The sequence below is a fragment of the Schistocerca nitens genome, chromosome 10, assembly GCF_023898315.1.
Source record: "Schistocerca nitens isolate TAMUIC-IGC-003100 chromosome 10, iqSchNite1.1, whole genome shotgun sequence".
NCBI classification, from domain to species: domain Eukaryota; kingdom Metazoa; phylum Arthropoda; class Insecta; order Orthoptera; family Acrididae; genus Schistocerca; species Schistocerca nitens.
This window is the reverse complement of record NC_064623.1, coordinates 16,777,677-16,801,591: the sequence shown is the minus strand read 5'-3', so window position 1 is coordinate 16,801,591 and position 23,915 is coordinate 16,777,677. Positions and strand designations below refer to the sequence as shown.

Genomic DNA, 23,915 nt, shown 5'->3' with positions numbered 1-23,915 from the left:
AACGGTCAAATGAATAAAATTAAACATCTGGTACAGAACTTTGGCACCTTTCTCAGTTTTTCTAACCACAATTCCAAAAAGTACAAGTCCGTGACTCGGTTATGAAACTTCTTGACAATACTGGGGTGTCTGGAACTGCAAATTAACTCACCTGTTTTACTTTACAAGCTTCACGAATTTTGAAAACATCATTAAATATTATAAAACTTTGCAAACATGTCTGCCTCCGGTGACAATATTCATTTTTGATGTGCAAATTACATTCCTCTGCAAAAGTTGCACACTTACTCGTACCGTGTATGAAGAATGAATGACACTCATCAAAATATCCAACTGGTTGATGCACGTAACTAAACTGAACTGCTTGAGAAGTGATATATTCCGTCAGTTATCAATGGTTGTTACGACTATCTACAATGCACAAAACCGTACTACATTACCGGCACATCATGTCTTCAAGTACGTCGTAATGGTTTAATGTTATTGTTATTCTACCAATTACAAAGTGCACTTTCAATTACCTGACTCATTATATGTGTAATATTCCATATGCCACTTCCTAAGAACTCAATAACAGTGAGTTGCGGTGGTATAACAACTGGCTAAAGACTAGTATGAAGACGATATAATACGTCTTCATTTCTAATACCTGCAAATTTTCTGATTTCCACCAATTAAATTCACAGCTATTAACTTTCATAAAACCGTTTAATAAGATCTTCGAGACTAATGAATGCCTTAAAGGCAGTACAGCAAACTTCTGCTTTAAATGCCTGCAGATGCAAGTCATGTACATAATGCTTCACGAGCATTCACGTAAACCATTATCACTCAGTATCAATAGATTCGGAAAACCAATAACTAAACGCTGCTTTATAACCTCGGCACATCCCAAACTTGGTTTGTCTGCGTAGAAACGGCCATGCTTCGAATTCTCTACAGCAAAAATAATTCACGTTTGGAATAGGATGCAAGTAATTCTAAAACACTTAAAAACGAGTAGACAACACTGTTGTCTCACACAACTTGTCAAAAACATCTGCTCACGAACTTCCATTTATCGTTTGTAATTCGACCAATGAAATGTTTGCGTACGTCGGAAATGTGATTCACATCATGGCCGATAGGCAGCACTAAAATCGCACGACTGCAGCTGGTTTGAACCCGGCACACCAGTTTTGAACTTGGGAGAGTGAGGTCGGTTGACGTTGCTGTGCTACAGGTAAGTTCAGTTTGGTTAATTAACTGTTTACAAACATAAACCTAGTTCGACGACCGTAGTTGCGTGACCTTATTACGCTTGCTCCCACGTAACCGCCCTCTGATCACTGCAAAGATAGTTTGACAACGTCGTCCAATCAGCTTTGGATGCAGAGATCAAGGAGCCTTGAATGGGAATGTGTCTTCATTCCAGACGTATGTGGATTTGGCGCGAGTTGGCATACAAGGCTATGCGAGCATCTGGTGTCTGTCTGTGTTACATGTTAAAGCATTGCTCACAGCCTCTTATGAGGGTGTATTATATCTACACGTATCTTGCGTAGCAGTGAAGAAGCCATAATGGATGAAAATGCTGTGGATATTTTACATATTGTATTACTCGTTTCCATTTGACTGTGTGACAGCTAAGATAAAAATACGGTTTTACGGCCGCTTTATTACCTTTAGTTGCTGACAAGCGTGGGCGATAATGAGTAATTTTGCCAATAGTGTTTGAAATAATGAGGGAATGGTAATATCGAAGAATGGTTTCGAACTAGAACATTTCTGAAAGATTGCATTTTTAACTATCGTTTTGATAGTATTATTACATTATTTCCAAGTCTTGAACGCTGCTGGATATTTCCTATATGAATGTAGTGACGCTATAAGCGTGCGAGTATGTGACTTCCAAATTAATTTGGGGCTACAAATCGTATGATTCATTAAGAAATCCTTCAATTATTTGTAATGTGACTACAGGCAACGACCTTTTTGAGAAGTTTTGTTTTTCTATGTTTTTTGGTACCGTGTTGTGTAGAAAAATATGCTTGTTCTGGATCTTTTTCTGTTATTTTTATACAAATAGATTTGTGGAGTGGGATGGATGATTGCGTCAAAAGTTTGAGTTGACTGTAATAAATTTCTGAAACTGCTCACTCTTTGTATGTATTCGCAGTTAAAATTTTCAAAACAAGTCACATGGGTTTAGTAAGTAGGTGCTGTGAAAACTGAAGCTGAATAACTCACGTACTAAAATGATTTCTCACGATTGTCAAACGTCCCAGTTCAGCACAAACTCACAATCGGTCAGGTAGTTTCACAACTTCGTTTATTCTATTGTCAGGAACTAATGTAGTGGCGAATGTATATAATACAGAGAGTAGAAGATTTTTTCCAAATAATTTATCTGATTGTGCGACTGACAATAATTCTTCGTAAGACTGATTTTAAATAAAAACATCTATAATCTGGTGCGATACGGATGGGACACTCCTATAGCCTTGTGACGAATCACCACATTGCCCGTCGCGGGCGCACATGACTTCACCACAGATTTGTATTATAAGCCAAATCAAGTCATGACCGAGTGAGTGTACCAAACTAAGCCACACAGTGCTTATTTATAATGACTCTCAAGGGAAAGTAGTGTTGACTGATTACATCAAATCAGCAGTGCACCGACATGAGGGGAATGCGCCAAGAAAACCTTTAGCTATTTATGCCATAGTCTGTGGTTCCATTCTATACGCTGTTTTCACGTTAAGTCATCGAAGAAGGCAAGCTAACATGGCTGTATATGAATGGTCTTTGAAGGACTGTTAAGGGTGGCTCATGCAAGAAGCATCTTTCGCAATGGTTCCAGATGTATGTAACATCATTAAGACGTCAGTGCGCTGAAGCCGACCAATGACTTTGTGGGTGTTTCGAAAACACTGTGACTAATGACAGCGCCGGAATTCCTTTTCGTACTGTTGACAGAAGGTTTTTATAGAATGTATGAAGCGTTTTTTCGTTGTTATTCCGCTCTCTGCAATTTTGGAAAGCTCATGGCGGTGTATCAGCGTAATCCACTGTGTGCATATCCCACTTGGACAGGTGACACAGCACATTTGGGGTAAGGAGTTGCTGCTTGCCGTCTCCTGGAATGCTGAGTAGGGACTTTTTATTCATCAGAGAAATCTCACGATTTTCTTGAAATGGCTCTGATTCTGCTGAGCCACAGAGTTCGCATTGCTAAGTGTTGGAGGAAATACTGTGGCAAGCACTACATGATGGATTTGTTCAGTTGTCAGGCAGTTCACGAGAAATATTATTTTCTTGTCGCCGTGTCGATTTCGGAGTTGTTTTAGTCATGTCGTTTCCTCGAGCTACAAAAAGGGATAGTTCCACCACAGCACAACGTAAACTTGACTGCAGAAAAGTGCCAAACATGAAGTCACATAGCCACGAATTCCACAGCCCTGTTGACACGACCGCTGAATAGCGTAACAAACTGGGGAGTCTAGGACCATTTTGGTTAGGTACTGGGCCGTTAATAATTCGTTCTACAGATCAATTTGATAGTTATGTGTTTCCCACGTTCAACTCTTCAAATACTAGCCTGGGATACACCTTAACCAAATAACCAAAAAAATATAGCTTGTTTTCACCAAAACAACTTTTATTATTCCATTCAAATTTGAGAACTAAAAGACTTGAATAAAATGCACCAAATCCAGTAACACGGTCAGACATGAAGTTTTGTAAGCCACAAAAGGATTGTAGATGCCGTCGGTATTGAATAAGCTTTAATAAATGGCATTTCCTGTTTTTGCACTTTGAGACGTATTAATCAGTGGCATTGTTTGCTAATTTTTTGCTGATATCAAACAGGATTTTCTCAGTCGATATGAATTTTCTTTTTTTTTCTGTTTCAGATTTTTACTTTTCAGCGTCACTCTAACATTATTGGTATCGTTATGTGAAAAAAACTTTCGTGAATACTTTCTGGATTTATTTACTAATCTAGACACGCTGGGTTTAGTCATATGGGGGTGTCATTGCAGATCGTTTACTCGGAATGACTGTATCTATATTTATAGTCGTAAACAGGAAAGAGATAATTTGCATACACAAATGAAATATACTTATCTTTTAAATGTGATTCACGTGTAAAAATATTGGCTGACTAACTATCAAATGTTTGAGCCACAGGAGAGTACATCGGACATTCGATAAGGAGGGAGGGGCTGACACAGCTCGTGTTTGTCACGTAAATGCTGAAATAGTTCTGAGGTTTCACGATTCTGGGTACACTTGCTTCCAGGTGGCTTTTTACAAACTGATGCAGACTTGATACGTCTGTCTGTCTGGCTGGCTGGCTGGGTAGGACGAGATTTCGGTTTGTGAAGAATTTCTTTATGAAGAAGTGAAGGTAAAAATGGCGATATTAGAATCGTCCCCCCTTTTGGCTAAATTTATGCAGGAGCTCTTCGGCAAGCAAGTATTGATCTGATCCTTTTCATAGCATTATAGCTATTCACTTCACTCCGTATCCAGTAGAACTAGCATTCATTCTCGAATGACCTCCATATGGTGTTAACACTGACCTTCCATCAGTCACGCCCCAGCTTGCTCAACAACTGGATTTACGCTGTCAGTTCAACCTAAATCTATGCATACGCTAACGACCTACTGCGTATGGTTTAATGGAATGGTAAAAAGTTTTGCATGGAGTTATACACATTTTTACTGTGCTCGTGGGAAAGCTGGGAACTTCTGCAGCATCAGGCATCGAACATCTTCTCACTGCTGTTCTCAAACAGAATTTCTGAATGGGTAAGTATTTTCTGAGTAATAACTTGCACTATTTTTTTTGTGGTCTTATTTACATTGATTTAAATTTTAATGTCTCCCTGTCTTTCAGGTAGTCGGTAGACTGCTGCCCGAGAAAGTCAGGACCTGCAGCTCGAAACAAATGAAATATGTATAGCAAATTTGTCTGTAATTATATCAGATGAACAATCTAACATTAATGACAATTGATTTTTTTCCATTTAGACAAACTGTGAAATGTATGAGAATGTACACTATGTGGATTCAGTTGCAACCAACCATTGTGTTATGCTGTGTGTACTTTTTTGTAATCTCTTGCAGGTTGTTTGAAATATCATGGTTTTCCTAGATTTGATGTATTTTTACTCAAAATGGCACACACTGTACAGATTGATTCATGTGCCCATAGCATTGGGTTTTATGCACTCTACAGTGCCTTGAAATCCCAAATGCAACATTTTCATATTCTCTTGCTGGCTACGCACGAACTATTATTTCAAAAGCAAAAATGAACCGAACATTTTTGTAGGAAATTTAGTGTAGTTATGTACTGAGATATATTTTCCCTACAGGCCATCATTTTCAATTTATTCAAGAAAACGGACAGAAGCTACCTTCAAGCACATTTTTCTTGAGTAACTCTGAAACTATGCCCTCCAGTGAAAACATATCCCTGTACAAAATTTAACTAAATTAAATTTCCTACAAAAACAGCCAGTTAATTTTCTTCTGTCTGACTAATAGTTGCCGCATAGTGAGTGAGGGAAAATCCCACGCAGAGTTTGAAGGTGTTGTGGGTTGTATAAAACCCAGCAGTAGGGGCAGAGGAATCGCCACAGATACTTCCAAAATAATATAGATGGAACAACAGTGTATGACAATCTTATACATTTTATAATAGTTCTGAGATGTTTTTACAGAACACTGGAAAAATACCAGTAGGTGACTGGTTTTCATGTCCAGAGAACTGAAATGTACATTTGTATTTTCTTCTAGATCATTTACCAACTGTTTACAGCCTCAATAGGCTCCACTAAGCTCGTCATTTTCCTGCTTAAGAATGGATGTCATATCCTAAAGTTATTCACGAAAACATTGCTATTTCAGTCTTCATGGCTAAACATTGTCTTTACATTTTTAAATAATGCTCCCAAATTGCTTCTCATTTAGAAGTAGACAACATAACAGTTTAAAAGCAAGTAAAATTTTTCAGCTCTGTGTTGTTGTTGTTGTTGTTGTTGTTGTCTTCAGTGCTGAGACTGGTTTGATGCAGCTCTCCATGCTACTCTATCCTGTGCAAGCTTCTTAATTTTCTGTGTGAGCATACCTAAATGTTAATATAGTGAGACAAATTAAGTGGCATTCATATTTGGTTAAAAGTTTGTAGCAGAGGGTAAACTCAAATCATTATCTTTTACATTTATTGTCCCCTCAGTTGAATCAAACTTAACATGTGTCTCACATGAATTTTTTATATTATTACCTCCTTCAAATCTGCATGTTGCTTAGGCTGTCATTAAGCTTTGATTTTACTAATACTCCTTTCCTCAGCACAACTGTTTCTGACCCACAATAACACCTTTTTCAGTAATGAAAGAGCAGGAGAAAGGGGAGACTCCGTTGGCAGAATTGAGATCATGTTAGCCTATGAAGCATAATATGATTGCGTGATTAAAGTGAAAGAAATTAAGATTTCAATCTTTAATCAGGCAGATGATCCATTTCCAAATTTGTGATGATGATCAGTAAGATAATAAAAGACAAAAATTACGTTACGCAAATGATTTTCAGCAATTGCTACATACTCAATGCAACTTCCTCTTAATCATGCTGCATGACTAATTTTCCCTCTTTGTTAGCTTTTGGTTGTGAAATGTTGAGCATAATCCTGTGAAGCTCATTTTGGTTTCCAGTTAATCCATGGCCTGAAATAATTTTATGGTTTTTTTGTTGGTTACACCTAAGATCTCTTTTTTGGTATTTCTAGTTTACTGTTCTTAATCTAATCATATTACTGGTAGATAGGACTTCTCGTGCAACATTCAACACACCTGATATGCTATTGAGTATAGGTAGTGTTATTGGTCCAAAACTTGAACCTTGTGGAACATGGTTTCCTTGTTGTGGAGTTATTTCCTGAAAACCCACTGGGGGTTTTGTGCAGGGTTTAATTCTGTATTAAGAAGTCCTCTCTGTAAGGTAAAAAACCCTTAGTGGTCATAACAATTTAATATTTATGACCTTAATCTTCCAAATATTCTAGTCTGTAAATACTTTAGGAGTAAAGAGGACCACTCACATTTCAGTAGGTGGAGTGGGGGTTGTTTTGGGTGGGGTGGGTAGAGAGGGGGTGGTAGAGTAGGAAGAGAGGTTGGGGATGGGTAGCTAGTGGCTTGGAGGGTGGCAGCAGGTTTGCTGGCTAGGAATGTGGGAGGCAGGGGCAGTAGGTGCACAAACTAGTCCTGTGACACACGTTCTTGGGGGACTCGCAACTCATTTCTGAGTACATGCTCCCCTCCTGTGGGGCCCACGTCTTGCGTACAGTCGGGAGGCCAAAACTTGTGAAAGTGTTGAAAGACTTAGGTGGAATTCATTTTTGTCTTTCTCTCCTTGTTCTACCCAACGGGAGGCCCTAGCCACACGACATTTCCATTTATTTCCTTGTTCTGACTTCTCCTGTCATCCTTCTGCATGTGAGGTCTCCCTTTTTGTCTTTCTTGTTCCCTGTGTGTGCCTGAGGTCTGACTCACCTGTTTGACACAAAGAGTGACTAGGTAATGTGTAACTGCCAGTATCCCTGATGGACAGGTAGGGCTCACCCGTACCCCCTGTTAAAGGCGAGGCCCAGAGAGGAGTGACTGCCTGAGCAGTAATCTTCCTAATTGCCAACTGGTCCCTCTGCCTGGAGTTCAGGAGGTGTGAACAACCACCTAAGACGGGTGTACTCCTGTCTGTGGGGCCCCCAGAAGGAAGGAGCACACCATCAGAGATGCAGGCAATCGTGGGGTTCCTCGCAATGAGTTCATAAACTCTATCAATGCAACCTCCGTCTAATAAACAGAAATGGAATGAGGCCAAAGACACAATGAATCTTCCAGTTGCACCTCGCTACCCCACAGACAGGAGTACACCCGTCTTAGGTGACTGTTCACACCTCCTGGAAACACAGCAAAATGTTTAACTTGTGACAAGCATGTTCATGAGGGAGATCGCACACCACCTCCTCTCCACTACATCAAATGCACTGGGAACCATGCCACTTCATCCCATGAATGCCCTGTGTACCTCGATCTGGGTGAAGCAAAAGGTACTCCTCAATGTCCCTCGCAAAATGTTAGCTAGCGGAAAGCCTTGCATACCACTATCTGGCAGTTGTACCTGTGATACATGGGTAGTGGAGCCAGTGACGTGTGGCACACGATGAAGGTAATGTGGAGGCATGTATTGGGAGGGGGTGAAAGGATGGAGGTAGAGGAAACTTGGGTGGAGGGTTTGGTGACAGTAGGTGATCACAGGAGTGAGGGATGTGTTGCAATGACAAATCCCATCTGTTGTTCAGGAAAGCTGGTGCTGGAGGGAAGAACCCAAATGGCCCAGGTTGTGAAGCACCCATTGAACTTGAGCATGTTGAGCCACTGGATGGTCAACTTCATTCTTGGGTATAGTTTGAAGGTGGCCATTCAGTATGATAGACAGCTGGTTGATTGTCATACCAACATAAAAAGTGTGCATTGACTGCAGCAGAGATGTTAGATTACATGTCTGCTTTCACAGGTGGCCTTGCGTCTTATGGTATATGATAAGCCTGTGATAGGACTAAGTCGGTGGATTGGGTAGATCTTGCACAGGTGGCAAGTGATTGGGAGTATAAGTGGCACAGTATGGACCAGGATGTTGTGTAGGTTAGGTGGGCCACAGAATACCACTTCAGGAGGAGTGGGATCTTGGATAGGATGTCCCTCATTTCCATGCACGATGATGGATAGTCAAAGGCGTGGCGAAGGTATGATTTAGTTGTTCCAGTCCAGGGTGATATTTGTGACAAGGGGGCCACTTCTTTGCAGCTGATTCTTGGGGGTGGTGGAAGAATTAGGACTGTGTGAGGATATGGCATAGGAAATCTGTATGTATACTACATTTGGGGGGAGGGGGGTAGCACCTATCTCAGTGACGGGATGACAGCTGCCAAATTGCAGCTACTGTTGGTGATTACTGGGCTTAATGTGGACAGAGTTGTGAATGGAGTCATGAGAGAGCTGGAGGTCAGAATCCAGGAAGGTGGCAGTTGGGTTGCTGAGGACCAGGTGAAGTGGATGGGGGATAAGGTGTAGAGGTTGAGGAATCAGATATGGTGTCCTGGCCCAGTCTATATCATGAATATGTCATCAGTGAACCTGAACCAGATAATGGGATTGTGATTTTGGGAGGCTAAGAAGGTTCCATGTAAATGGCCCATGAAAAAGGTTGTCATGGGAGGATGTCATGTGAGTGCTTGTGACTGTGCTGCAGATTTGTTTATATACCTCCCTCAAAGGATATGGTTGGTAAGTTGTATGAGGAACGAGGTAGATTGGTTGATAGTGTGAAGGATGTTAACAGAGGTAGTGTTCAGTACTGGTAAGGTGATGGGTATGAGGGTGTGTAGGTAGGGGGCACCGACAGTGATGAGCAGGAATCCGGGTGCCAAAGGGGTGGGGTTGGCGGAATGTCATTGAAGGAAGTGGTTAGTATCTTTGATGTGAGAGGCAAGGCTTTGAGCAATTTGTTGGAGGTGTTCATGTCACCTACCAACTCCACTGCAATCACGGCACAGCTTTTTATGCTGGTGTGGCTACCAACCAGCTGTCCACCAGATTGGTGGTGGTGGTGATGTTTGGTTTGTGGGGTGCTCAACTGCGCGGTTATCAGCACCTGTACAAATTCCCAAGCTTTTCTCAGCCCAATCTCGCCACTTTGATGAATGATGATGAAATGATGAGGACAACACAAACACCCACCAGATTGAATGGCCACTGCCAAACGCTTCCATGAATGAAGTTTACCACCCAGTGGCACAACACGCAGTTGAACATACAATAGAGTTCAGTGGCTGTATCACAGGCCATCTGGGTCCTTCCCTTCAGCATCAGTTTTTCGGAACTAAGCAAATGGGAGTTGTTATTACAGCAAACCCTTCACTCCTGTAACCTCTTGGCCTGAGTCTTTGCTAACCCACTGTTTACACACACTCCATGTGACAGTTTCCTCTTTCTCCACCCTGTCACCCATCCCACAATCTGCAACCCCATGGCACTTTTATTGTGCACTACACCTCATCTGCACTGTGCCCGTGTTACACGCGCGTAGCACGTGCATCTGACACCCCTCCTATCCACAGTCCTAGCCAGGAAACCCCTGCCTCAGTCCACGCTGCTAGCTGGAACTTTCCTTAGCGTATAAATATTCCAGTCTTGTAGTCACTTATGTGACATAAGTTAATCTAGATTTTCTATCACAATCTCTTTTGCATTTAGAATAATGTGAAGAGTTTTAAGTTACTGCTGATTGAAATAAAATGTAAGGCAGAATAAGTCTGTATAGTTGCCACTTTATGTGATAAATTATATGGCACAATAAATTGAAATTTCATTTCATGACGTGTGTTTAAGAAAGTCTAAAATATTTTTACATGTCAGAATTTAACGTTGAAGTGATGCACGGCATGTTTCTGTTGCTATCACTTATCTTGCCACATATGATCTATTATTTTGTCTGGTGATGTCTTGTTGATGCGAAGCTTAACCGAGGAAAGATAGCAGCAACAATCAGTCATAATCCCATTGGTTTATTATGGTCCAGTCCAACAAGATTGCGACTGATTCGTTTGTTCCTATCCTTCCTTACATTAATATCCAGTCACTGTGCCCAATGGTTCCATGCGGAATCAAAGTTAGTGAAGTGTAACCAAAGTTAAAAGAAATCAAAATTTCTGAATTAGATTGATTGTGATATTTTGCTTTGAATATTGTGACACTAATTAAGACCCATGCTAGTGCCATATTTTTTAATTAACTTATAACCTTTTTTGGATGTTTATTTTATAGATGCTGCTTTGATTTTCCATACCTCTGAGATAGTGTAATGATGTTTGCAGTGAAACTTTATTATTTAATCACTAAGTCCATGAAACTTGTTTGTATAGTTAAACAGCTAAACATAATGTAATAAATGATAAAATATATGAAAGACATATGCTCAGAGTTTGCTTCTTTTTTCTTCTTACATGGTGCCAGCTAATTTCTTTGGAGAACTGTGAATGGAGTGCTACCAACCACAGTCACTGAAAATGGCAGTGAACCAAGCAAAGAGAGCACATTGTGTGGTAGAATTTGCCCATTGCCAATTAGTAGTGAGTGTAAAACAGTTTTTCACAAGGCACCACCTCTTTACAACATCACAGTGAGGTGAGGTGTTACAAGAAATTTGAGGGTGTTTGTGTGATGCTAAATGTGCAAGCTGACTGGGCATGTCAGAGCAGACATTGGACTAGGTGACGGATGTGATGATATTGCCCACCAAGTATAATTGTTAAGTTAGCACAGAAATGCACATCCCTCAGTCAACAGTGTGTAAAAATCACATGTAAGTGATTAAGAGTGAAGCTGTACAAACTGCAGCTTCTGAAAGCCATAACCTATGTCAATAAATTGTTCCATCTGCATTTGTATGCAGAACCATATTAAAAAGAACAACTTTGCAAGATAATTAGTCTTCATCAGCACAGTCGCTTTCCTCTTTCAGGAAACGTTAACCAACATTACACATGTATATGAGGGTTTGTGAAACCACATACAAGATTTTGAGAAAGTCAACATGTTCTGTTCCGTGGTCAACAAGACAGTTTGTGGACACTTCTTCACATAGAGAACTCAACAGTATCATCTATCTTGACACTCTGCAATTGTGGTCATCTTTCAATAAGATTGTGCCCATCCACATCTCCACAATTGTTTACAAGATTATCTGCATGAGATGTTGCCACATGGCTGGATAGGCAGTGTTGCAGTCACTACCCGAGTGGTGACCCCTTCACACCTTGCAATTTTTTCTTGTGAGGTTACATCAAGGAAAGCTAATAATTTACGCAATCATAACTGGAACAAAGGTGATGTTTTTTGAATTGAACAAAAAAAACAACCTAGACCGCAAATGGTGTTTACTATTCCGGGGTAACTGGTTTCAGTCGTCGACAGACCATCGTCAGACCAGTATGTAACAACATTGGTGACACGTGATGCCATTGTACGTGCATGTAAGTGCTTCTTGGCATGTACAAGAGCTCTGTGCATTGGCTTTACTAGGCACCAGTGGAGTTACATGTTGATCTGAAGATGGTCTGTCTATGACTGAAACTGGTTACCAAAACAAAAAAAAATTATATTGGGTCAAGGATGGGCAGAATTGAACTACCTATTAGATCTGTACTGTGTGATGAAATAGAAAGAAACTTTCTGGGTTTGTCTTTTACAGGGACTTTTTAAAGTGACCTGACGTGTTGATTCACTTAGCTGTGGCTATACCTACAGATGTCTTCATTTATTATAATATCTATATATTGTCAGTAACACTTGGATAAAAGACCTGTCAGTGTGTTGCTCTGTTTAGAGCACTCAAAAAAAGGGGGGGGGGGGGTTAGATATTGGAGTAGCACTGCCATGTAAAACCTGTCGCTCAATACCTGTCTACATTTGATTTCCTTCTCCTAAGTCTGTGACTTCATCAGTATTCCCACACTGCCTCATAAACATTCTTCATTCTTTGATGGATGTCTATTAACATTTGTCCTTTGACAGCTGAGAAAAGAATGACAGCATGTTATATGCATTTGATAATAACGTCACCATAGTTCATGTTTCCACATTTAGCACAGGCATGTTGGAAAGGCACAAATGCCACTCTAATCCCTTGCCCATATGTAGGTGGGTATATACCCAGATCACAGTCAAACTATGTTGAATATACGCTGCAGCAATGTCCACAAATGGAAACTTTTTGATTGCCCCTTACAGTGTGTAGACATGCGTTTGCACAATATATAACTGATTCTGGCCGCCACTCTGGGGATGTATGGCAGAGAGGCCATGCCCAACATTAATTCTTCTGACCTGTCACTTCACAGGGTGTAAGGTGTCATATACTGCCTATATCTCTGATGGTGTACCCACTGTTCCTCAAAATGTATTCCAGATGTCACATTCTGCACCTGAGCTCTACCACCAGCCATGAGAGTGAGTCTTTGTTAAGACTGTCCACTCACACTGACAAAACATCAGAAATGGTCCTTAACAACTATTAACTACGAATTCAAAGATAAGTGCCAAGAAGAAACGTGAGAGTTTTAGAAGTTTTTGTACTTTAATTAGAGATGAATCTGACTTACCCTTTTTTTAAAATAGTGAATCAGGTATTATTAAAAATTGAACTGTTCTGTTGTTGAAATAATAAATGGAAAAATCAACATTACACCTAAGGTATTTTATCCTTATAGCACTAGCATGAACACACACACACACACACACACACACATAGGACTTAAGATGATGCACTTACATTCGTTACATTGTAACTTGTTAGCTATAATTTAAATATATGCTGTATTTGTTCTTTTACTCAAATTAATACTATCAACTGTCTGTTTTCTTTTTTGTTTTCTTTTTTTATGTGTTGGCAGTTAAAGACGTAGACTGCACTACTGCAACTGCTTCCTATCATCATAACTGTTTCTGCTAATGAAATCTACACCTACTACAATACTTAACTGTATTTACAACTGCTGTTGTATTACAACTTGTTTCCCTCCTATCTGTCAAAGATATGCATTACAACCCATTGAAATAGATTATAAATGATTATGATACAAGTTTTTGTCCTCCACATTTCACAGCGGGCTCTGTACCTGTCCAGTCTGTAGGTACAAGCTGCCATTTTATTGGGCACTGCAGAGGGCATTGTGGTTCCATCTGCTTTCTCTATTGTCTGCTGGTTTCCTGGGTGCATGGGACAACTCCTGTTTTGAGGGAGTGTCGTTGCTGCTGGTGTGGAGCACAGTTGCCTGCTGCCCCGTATAACCCAGTTTCTGGGTCCTGGGGTGGCAGAACATGGCCCACCACACCATTGGTCTTAGGATCACTGTGCATCTGCTGTTGACTGTTCGTCCACTATAGTTGTTGAACTCGGCTATCAGCGCACTGTTGCTTTCATTCTTCTGTCACAACCACCTGTAGTGTAGCAGATGGGGTCGGTTGATGAAGTGATGCGCTACCCGAGTCGTTTTTAAAATTGTGTTGATGATATTGTCCAGGATTTGCCATGTTGTCTTGCAAAACTGTATCAATCTCACATCGAGTTTTCTGTGCCAGTACAGCTGACTGGTAGGTGTCCACTCAATTTTTAAGACAGATTACTTTGATACGTAAATGGTACGCATATTCAGTTAGAACATGCAGAGTACATTTCTTACATTATTAATATGAATCAAGGGCACCCGTACGATAGTTTATGACGGAGGGGGCGTACACGTGGGTGTATGCAGTATTTTTAATATTTCATAAGACAGATGGTGACTTGTAAGCAGCCGTAAAAAGTTCCAGTTCTGACACTGTTAAACACCTACGTAATAACGGCTTTTAATAATTTTCATGAAAGAAAAATGCTTGATTACACTATGTTTTTCCCCTCCCAAAGAGCGGGGGGGGGGGGGGGGGGGGTGCAGCCCATCCCTTGCCGCCCCTACCCATGCGTACTCTTAGTATGGATATGAATGGTAACTTTTTGATTCAGTGAAATAAAATTACATTTTTCTTTTGATTAAATACAGGACATTCAACCAGTTATTCATATACCAACAATGTTGGGTTGAAGCCATAAAATTTGAAAAAGAGCTGAAATAGGAAAAAAATTAAAGTTATTTAAGTTGCAATAAGAAATAAGAAATGGGTAAATTGTTATCAGTCCAAAGGTTGGTTTGAACTTTCTAGACATGGTACTGTGTCACTGCCTGCTTCAACCTTTGAACTGACTTAACCAGCCAGTTATAGGGGGATCTAGAGTTTAAAATGGAGTAAGAATCATCGTGAAACTTTGCAGATGATTGTCACATGACCTACTGTGGGAGAGGGCGTCCTCAGGATTGTCAATTACTGCAGTACATTGAATTTTACTTGAACATTTGGTAATGAAAAAGATCTGTTTGTGGGAAGGTGAACAGCTACCAACTGTTTGGGTGTTCCAAGATGGGGCGAAACCAACAAAAGTGATTTATTTGTGAAGAAATTCCAAGAACATGATGCCTTGTCTTTAGTTGCAGTGAATGTGTTGTGACTGTTGTTTTAGTAGGTTGTTGCAGCTCGAGTGCCCGTTCACAGGCAGCCGAGCAGGAATGGGCAAACAGCTAACACGTGGGCATTCGGGCAGCTGGTTTGTAGCATACACGATCTTACTGCCCTACAATCGAAATCTGCATTGCTCAGTCTCTCTGCCAATCAATTTGGTAGGCAAGCACATGGAGTGGTAGAGTTACTGCAGCTCGTTCGGCAATGAGTCGCTACGGTCCCTGAGGTACCGAGGTGGGCCTCTTGCCGTGTTGCTGTCTCTCCTCGGACCAGCCAATCAAAGACAAGTGACCACAGACGCAGGCACGCTCACCCGTGACTGCGCACCCTGAACGGGCACCGCAGCTTGCACAGTGCCCCACACTCGAAGCGGCCAGCCGCCACAATACCGGGCACGCGATTCCCATTTTTGTTTTAGAAAAGTGTGTTTACAGTGACTAGTGTTGGTGACATACAAGATATCAGTGGAAGAAAATGAGAAGTTGGTACGTTCACATCCCAGTGACACTGAAATGGCTTCATGCATTGCTACTATGTGTCTGTTGTTTGTGCGTGCCAGGGTGCAGTAAAACACTTCACTACTGATCGGTTTCAACCAGTATGTCTGGGTTTCCTCTGAATTACTACCTGTCAGAAATTTGATGACTGATACGGACTGTTCAACTGATTGTCATTTCAGGACTTGCTAAACAAATATATCTTCAGGTGCAAAGGAATGGCTGTAGCTCTTTGAAGGGCTCTCCTGTATGGCCCCAGTTCCTCAACCAAATTATGTACCGCCTTCCTGTTCATTGAGTACCTGCCTTAAAGTTCCTTTCTGGTATTTCAAAAGAGTTTGCCTCATCCTGCAGATTATGTTGGCAAATTGCACAGTGCTGCATTTCCTCAAATTGCTTTTCTGCCTTCATCTCTCTAGCCTTCATTAACAGTACCATGTCCACTTTCATGATTATCGGCTGAAATACATGAATGATAAGACTTATGAACTGAACTGCCTTTCCACTTGGATGTGTCTTGCTGATTCTTCATTTGAACATAGTCCTCACATCCAAAATTAAAAATCACTCAGTATTTCCAAAATAACAAATTGTCTCTGCAGTCAAAGCACACCGAACTCAACGAATGGCCCTACCAACATCTCACCATCTCTCGGTACAGTAGATGAAAAATCAGCAGGTGGACCAATCAGTAACAGGCCTCAGTAGCGCACAGAATAGCAATTTCAGCTACTGAACTGGAAATGACGTCACTACCGAGGCTAACATACAGAACCGAACGGTATGGATGATACAGAATAGGGCTACTTGCCTCACTCTCTTAGGCGGGGGTGGCAAAGTGGTTTGTGCAAACTGTGGACCTAGCGGGTAGCCCATGAGTAAGTCCCATGAGGCAGTTTCTATACTGTATTATCAGTATAGGTAATGATACGACGACGTGTCTGACCTCAGAAAGTCAGACGTATGCTACAGAAATTCTTACAATTGGTCTCGCCTAGTTTGGAATCCTTATAATTCATTAATGGTTTTTAAAGTTTCTTACAGTCTCTTACCAAGCTCTTGCCCAGTGATTGTGCTTTTTGGCGTGAGGAAAATTCTTACGTCTTTTTATAGCCACAATGTTGTACCTCTCCTTTCTTGACCGCATCGCCTATATTTTAAAGTAATGAACTTTCCTTCTCAGCATTGCTTACTGAAGAGAACCATACTTAATTTTCTTTGATTTGCAACTGTATTCTTTCTATAAGTACTGCTGCGATAGATAACAGTTGGACACATTTGATCACTTCCGTGATACAATAACTTCTGTTTATTACTCAGAAATGACTTTTGTTGTAGCAACTTCACTAGTGCTCACGGAAGAAACCTCAGATAATGCAGTATAGAGCTCATAAGACTTAATGTAATAACACATCTTTAATGTGCAACCATCTATGCGGTCTAACGCACCACTGTCCTGGCGGGAAGGCGTGCCGGTCCCCGGCATGAATCCGCCTGCTGGATTAGTGGTGTGCCAGGCAGTTGGTGGATAGTTTTTAAGGCCTTGGCAATTGCGGGCTGGTTCTTCATCTTCCACCTCAGTTGGCGACTGCTGCGTAAACACTTTCTCCACGTACGCGTACACCATAATTACTCTGCCGCGCAAACATTGGGGTTACACTCGTCTGGTGTGAGACGGGGGGTTTCTACTGGGGTCAATCCGCACAGTAACCCTGGGTTCGGTGTGGGGCGGCCGTGGGGTGGGTGGACTGCTGTAGCCTGTTGTGGGGTTGTGAGCCACTGAGGGCTACGGCGGGGACGAAGCCTCTCCGCCGTTTCTAGGTCCCCAGTTCAATACAATACAATCTACAATGTAACATATTCTCTCACAATAATTACTCTTTGACCCGGAACGTTTATGCTCAAGGCACAGCAAATTTTATGTTTTTTTATATGAAAGCAAAAGATAAAATATTCTCATTTGGGATCTTTAAGCATTCACTAGGACGAATTTCATACTTTTAAACATCAGCCTACAGCAGGCGCCGTACACTTAAACGATGCATTAAACACTGGAACAGCCTACGTCAGAGGATCGAAGAATGGTTAATGCTGAGAGGTATAAAAGAATTTGTTTGCCATTTTGTACATTGCACAAAGTACATATTAGCCTGCTATGTGCTGTTAGTGAGACGTATACATTGAATGAGCGAAGCAGTGAGATTGTCAGCTTGGATTAAATGAAACAGACAGAGGGGGAGGGGCAGAGGGGTTTGGGGTTTCAGGTAAAGCTGGCGGTGGACCATCACAGATTGTGCACAGGCCTGTGTCGAACGAGGATATGTGTAAAATCAGCTGGCGCATCTGAAGACACCGTCCCAGAGATTTAAGAAAGCTGCATAAAACCTGTTTAGCATGGGATTTGAATAACATCACTTCAGAATATTAAGGCCAGTAGTTCATCAACTGTGTCACATTGCCCTGCAGGATAGCACAGATATTCGATGGTCGTACGGAGAATAATACGAAGGGCGGTCGAAAAGTTTCTAGCCCGAGATAGTTACCGTAATGTCTTGTACAACCACCACCACCTCCCACCTTTATGTTGGCTCTTTGTGGGTGTGCAAGTCAAATTTCGTGACTCCAGCTAGTTTTGCCGCCAGGAGGCGTTGTATATCGTAGTGTAAGCAAAATGGCGAATATTGGGAGAATCAAGAACCGTGCTGTGATTGAATATCTCCATTTGAAGGGAATGGCGCCCAAGAAAATTGCGGAGGACATGCGGAATACACTTAAGGATAGTGCTCCGTATTATGCAACAGTGAAAAAACTGGGCGTCCGACTGCAAATGTGGAAGAACGAGAGTGGAAGATGCTCCAACGAGCAGTAGGCATGTCACCGTTGCCGCTGATGAAACAGTGGCTGCAATTCACGATGCGATTTTGCAGAATCATCGAACAACGGCGCAGCATATTGAAACAACATTGGAAACTCCCATGGGCGTGCTCATGACATTGTTGTGGATATTTTGGGAATGCGGAAAGTTTCATCTCGGTGGACCTCGAAAGACTTGAATCCAGATCGGAGATGGGAGCGTGTGCAGTGTTGTGAAGAAATCGTCCGCCAATTTGAAGCGGATGAAGACGGCTTTCTTGCAAGGTGTGTGACAATGGGCAAAATGTGGGTTCACCACTTTGATCCTTAAACGAAACAAGTCATAACAATGGAAACATACTTCATCCACTACCGCCCAAAAGAAAAATACGGGTGCAAAAATCAGCCGGTAAGGTGACGGGATCGGTCTTCTAGGGCGCAGAAGAGGTAACTACGGTGGATTACTTGCAAAACGGCGTAACTGTCAATGCATGATACTATTGCACCCTCCTGCACCGTTTGAGAGAAGAGAGAGGGAAATAAGGCGCGGAATATTGGCGCGCCGTGTTCTCTTGCATCAGGACAACGCACGGGCGCACAAAACCCAAAGCCCTCGCAGCACGAACCTCTGCGTGGCTGCAGGCTCGAATTGTTACGTCATCCGCCATATTCTCCATATTTGGCTCCATCAGACTTTTGTATTTTCCCAAACCTAAAACAGACCTCAGAGGACGATGAGTTGACAATGACGATGCTGTGAACGCTTCATTGGAGTCGAAATCGAAGACCTTTTATTTGAACTGTTTGTAGCAGTTATCTGAGCTTGCTCGCAAAGTGTATTAGTATACACGGGTATTATATTCAAAAATAAATTAGTATTATGAAATTTCTGTCATTCTTTGTTATTTTTGGACCCTCCGCCTCCCTCCCCCCCCCCCCCCCCCTCCTCTCTTAATTCACGGACCTTGGAGGAGGAGATCACCTGGATACGGGAGACGAAGGGACAGACTATGTACCACACTGCTACACCAGCACTCTAATTTTGTTAGCACTTCAAACAGAGCAATACATTGACAGGTCTTCTGTCCTAGTGTTACTGGCAAAAGATAGATATGAAAATAAACGAATATGTCTGTAGGTATAGTCACAGCTAAGGTAATCAACACGTGTACAGCGTAATTTTGAAGTCCCATGAAACATTTCCAAAAGTCTCTACAGATAAAAGGCCAAGAACAGTGTAAAAAATGATACTGTATGTAAAAGACAAAACTGACGAAATCAGGAAAAACAGCAGGAAACGTTGGATCATTCTGCATCGTGGCGGTGCCAGCGGTCTGTCAGGAAATGATGGTTTAAGGAGGAAATACAGCGAATCAACGCATTACGGTCTTTCGTGTGGCTTGGATGCTCAGTGTGAAAGTGCTAGACTATGGATCCAAAAGCCTCGAGTTCGATCTCCGGTCAGTCCTAAGATTTTTACATCTCTTACCACTTCTTTCCCCTCTCGCAGTGTTGTTAATTTGAAAGATGCCAAGCTATACATCCACATCTACATTTATACTCCGCAAGTCACCCAACGGTGTGTGGCGGAGGGCACTTTACGTGCCACTGTCATTACCTCCCTTTCCTGTTCCAGTCGCGTATGGTTCGCGGGAAGAACGACTGTCGGAAAGCCTCCGTGCGCGCTCGAATCTCTCTAATTTTACATTCGTGATCTCCTCGGGAGGTATAAGTAGGGGGAAGCAATACATTCGATACCTCGTCCAGAAACGCACCCTCTCGAAACCTGGACCAAGCTACACCGCGATGCAGAGCGCCTCTCTTGCAGAGTCTGCCACTCGAGTTCGCCTCTCTTGCAGAGTCTGCCACTAGAGTTTGCTAAACATCTCCGTAACGCTACCACACTTACCAAATAACCCTGTGACGAAACGCGCCGCTCTTTGGATCTTCTCTCTCTCATCTGTCAACCCGACCTGGTACGGATCACACACTGATGAGCAATACTCAAGTATAGGTCGAGCGAGTGTTTTGTAAGCCACCTCCTTTGTTGATGGACTCCGTTTTCTCCCAATGAATCTCAACCTGGTAACCACCTTACCAACAATTAATTTTATATGATCATTTCACTTCAAATCGTTCCGTACGCATACTCCCAGATATTTTACAGAAGTAACGGCTACCAGTGTTTGTTCCGCTATCATATAATCATACAATAAAGGATCCTTCTTTCTATGTACTCGCAATACATTACATTTGTCTATGTCAAGGGTCAATTGCCACTCCCTGCACCAAGTGCCTATCCGCTGCAGATCTTCCTGCATTTCGCTGCCATTTTCTAATGCTGCAACTTCTCTGTATGCTACAGCATCATCCGCGAAAAGCCGCATGGAACTTCCGACATTATCTACTAGGTCATTTATATATATTGTGAAAAGCAATGGTCCCATAACACTCCCCTGTGGCACGCCAGAGGTTACTTTAACGTCTGTAGACGTCTCTCCATTGAGAACAACATGCTGTGTTCTGTTTGCTAAAAACTCTTCAATCCAGCCACACAGCAGGTCTGATATTCCGTGGGCTCTTACTTTATCAGGCGACAGTGCGGAACTGTATCGAACGCCTTCCGGAAGTCAAGGAAAATGGTATCTACCTGGGAGCCTGTATCTAATAATTTCTGGGTCTCATGAACAAATAAAGCTAGTTGGGTCTCACACGTTCGCTGTTTCCGGAATCCATGTTGATTCCTACAGCGTAGATTCTGGGTTTCCAGAAATGACATGATACGCGAGCAAAATACATGTTCTAAAATTCTACAACAGATCGATAGTTTTGCGCATCTGCTCGACGACCCTTCTTGAAAACTGGAACTATCTGTGCTCTTTTCCAATCATTTGGAACCTTCTGTTCCTCGAGAGACTTGCGGTGATTCAGGATCTACGTCGAATTGTTTATTCCCCTATAACTGGCTGGATAAGTCAGTTCAGAAGTCAGAGGAAGGCAGGGGTGCACCACCTCATCTAGAAAAGCTCTGTGATGTTCGAAGCAGCGTTCGCGGGGATGACAGCTTCATCTGGTTTATCGCTAACGATCTTATTTTGTTCAGTCATCCCAGAGGAGAAACCCTGGACAACGATTCTCATCTCCTCACGCCGTTGAAACTCAAATATTCATTCGTACACATCAATGTTATCCCCTTCAAAACAGTTCTCATTAGATACTACCGTATATGTTTCAACTCCCGAAACACTTCTGGAACTCTGTCCTTGGGACAGCTTTTAGTTCTCTCAGGCATGCGTTTTAATCTCGTCTAAGCTTGCAAAACGACGGCTCTTAAGGTTCTGTTAATTTCTGAGGATAGAAAAGAGTCGCATGAGACTGCGTCTAGCCACTATGGACGCTGTGGTATCGTTACAGTATTGGTTTTGGACGAAAATTTGCGAAGAAGCATCGAAATGTAAGCAGTCTTTCGCCACAAATCCCATTTTTTTTTATGATTGCATCAAGCAAACAGCGTCGATCTTGTAAAAAAAGTAACAAAAAAACTCATTATCGATCGTTCTACCTTGGGTCAAAAATCGAAAAACACCGTGAGCATTATCGTCGCATTTCGCCGCACTTGTCGAGCTTTCCTCGGTCTTGGCCAGGGATGTCAACCTTATAGCTTACCTGGGCCGCTTTAGAAGAAGAAGAGTATTTTGGGACGCATATAATACACTTAACACTAACTGTAACCTCTGAGCAAAAAAAGGGGTGGCGGTCGGAGGTTTATAGTTAACACATTTAGGTAATTTAGAATTTACTAATTTACGATTATTTATTCTAAAAAAAGCGCTATGGAATTAATTTGACATTTTATGTATGATTCCATTAATAATTTTATATAAAGTAAGTGCAAATCGTAGAATTAATGTGACATTCTTACTCCTTGGCGCTACAGCCCGTGTAGGGCCTCTGGCCCCTGACAATCACAGCTCTGTCTTGCCGATCTTCTTCTCGTTTCCTCCCTCTTCTTGCTCCCATCTTTCTCAGATCGTTTTCCGCGTCCTCTAGCCATCCTTCTGCCACGTGGGTTTCCTCTGTAGACCACCTTGACAGATATATCCTCACGCATTCGCTCTACATGGCCCATCCATCTCAGTCTGTTACACCTGATTTCAGTAAGTAAGCATTACTGTACAGCTCTTCCAATTCCTCGTTTCTCCGTATTCTTCATTGTCCCGACTCACAGCTGCAAAAATGTTTCTTAATATTTTCCTCTCCTCTCTTGTCAAGAAATCTTCTGCTACTTTCACTGTCCGTGTTTCTGAGCCACACATTTCCACCGGCCTTATGACTGTCGCCTAGGATTTTCTGCTCGTGCTGCTTGACTGAAAGACCTTAATCAGGGCCCAGTAAGCTCTATTTCTCGCAGCAATACATGCTTTTATTTCTTCTCTTGTACTGTTATCCTACGTAACCAGCATTCCCAGGTATTGGAAATTCTCGGATTTCTCGTAACTGCCTCCACCCAGTTACAATATATTTCTCTTTAACAAGAGTATTTTTCCTGGAAGCTGAGATATACTGTGTTTTGGTGTTATTTTCTCGGAGTCCCAACTGCTGTGCCTCTTTCCTAGTCTGCCAAATCCTTCTCCCAATTCTTTCAGTCTTCTAGACAGCATACACACATCACCGTCGTATGCCAGATTTTGGTTCATACTGTTAAACAGAGTGCCACGTGGCTTATCAATCTCTGCCCTTCCTATCACTCTCTCCAGCACTATGTTGAAGAGCACTGTGGATAATACGAGGGCTGTCCAGTAAAGAATGATCATAATCTTTTTTGGCAACATACCTTTACTCATCCTCATAATTTTGATGGTCCTTCTCAAAGTAGTCTCCCATCAATGCGATGCACTTGTCCCAGCGCTGGAAACCATTTTTTGAGGGGTCCTTCAAGATCGCCTCCGCAGCCTCCACCACGGCTTCTGATGATTGATAATGACTCCCACGAAGGCGTTTCTTCATGTTAGGGAATAGAAAGCCACATGGGAGTAAATGTGGACTATAGGGAGGGTGAGGGATGCACTTCACCATGATTTTTGCAAGATATTCAGCAACAACATTGGCAATATGCGGCCGCGCATTATCGTGGTACAGCATCCAGCCTGCTTCACGAAAATGTCGTCTTTTTGCGCCTGATATGCAGTTGCAATGTTTTCAGAACATCCCTGTAGTATTGTCCAGTTACTGATGTGCGTGCAGGTACAACATGCTGATAAACCATTCCATGAATATCAAACAATGAGATGACCATAACTTTCCCAGCAGAAGTAACCACTTTTGCTTTTTGGGGGGTTGGTGATGAAGGAGATCTCCACACAAATCTAATGTGCGACTAGGGCCTCCCGTCGGGTAG

General features: G+C 42.0%; 1 protein-coding gene across 3 annotated transcripts in view; it reads left to right on the top strand.

Annotated features, from left to right (window-relative positions):
• Nucleotides 1-1,133: 1,133 nt before the first annotated feature.
• LOC126210667 (proteoglycan 4-like) overlaps nucleotides 1,134-23,915 on the top strand; it is a 587,840-nt gene continuing 565,058 nt past the window's right edge. For 2 of the 3 annotated variants that reach the window (XM_049939997.1, XM_049939999.1), the window contains exon 1: nucleotides 1,153-1,222. The gene's annotated coding sequence lies outside the window, so the exon portion shown is untranslated. Of the gene's footprint in view, nucleotides 1,223-23,915 lie in introns of all 3 variants that reach the window. The other variant, XM_049939998.1, reaches the window with a different exon arrangement.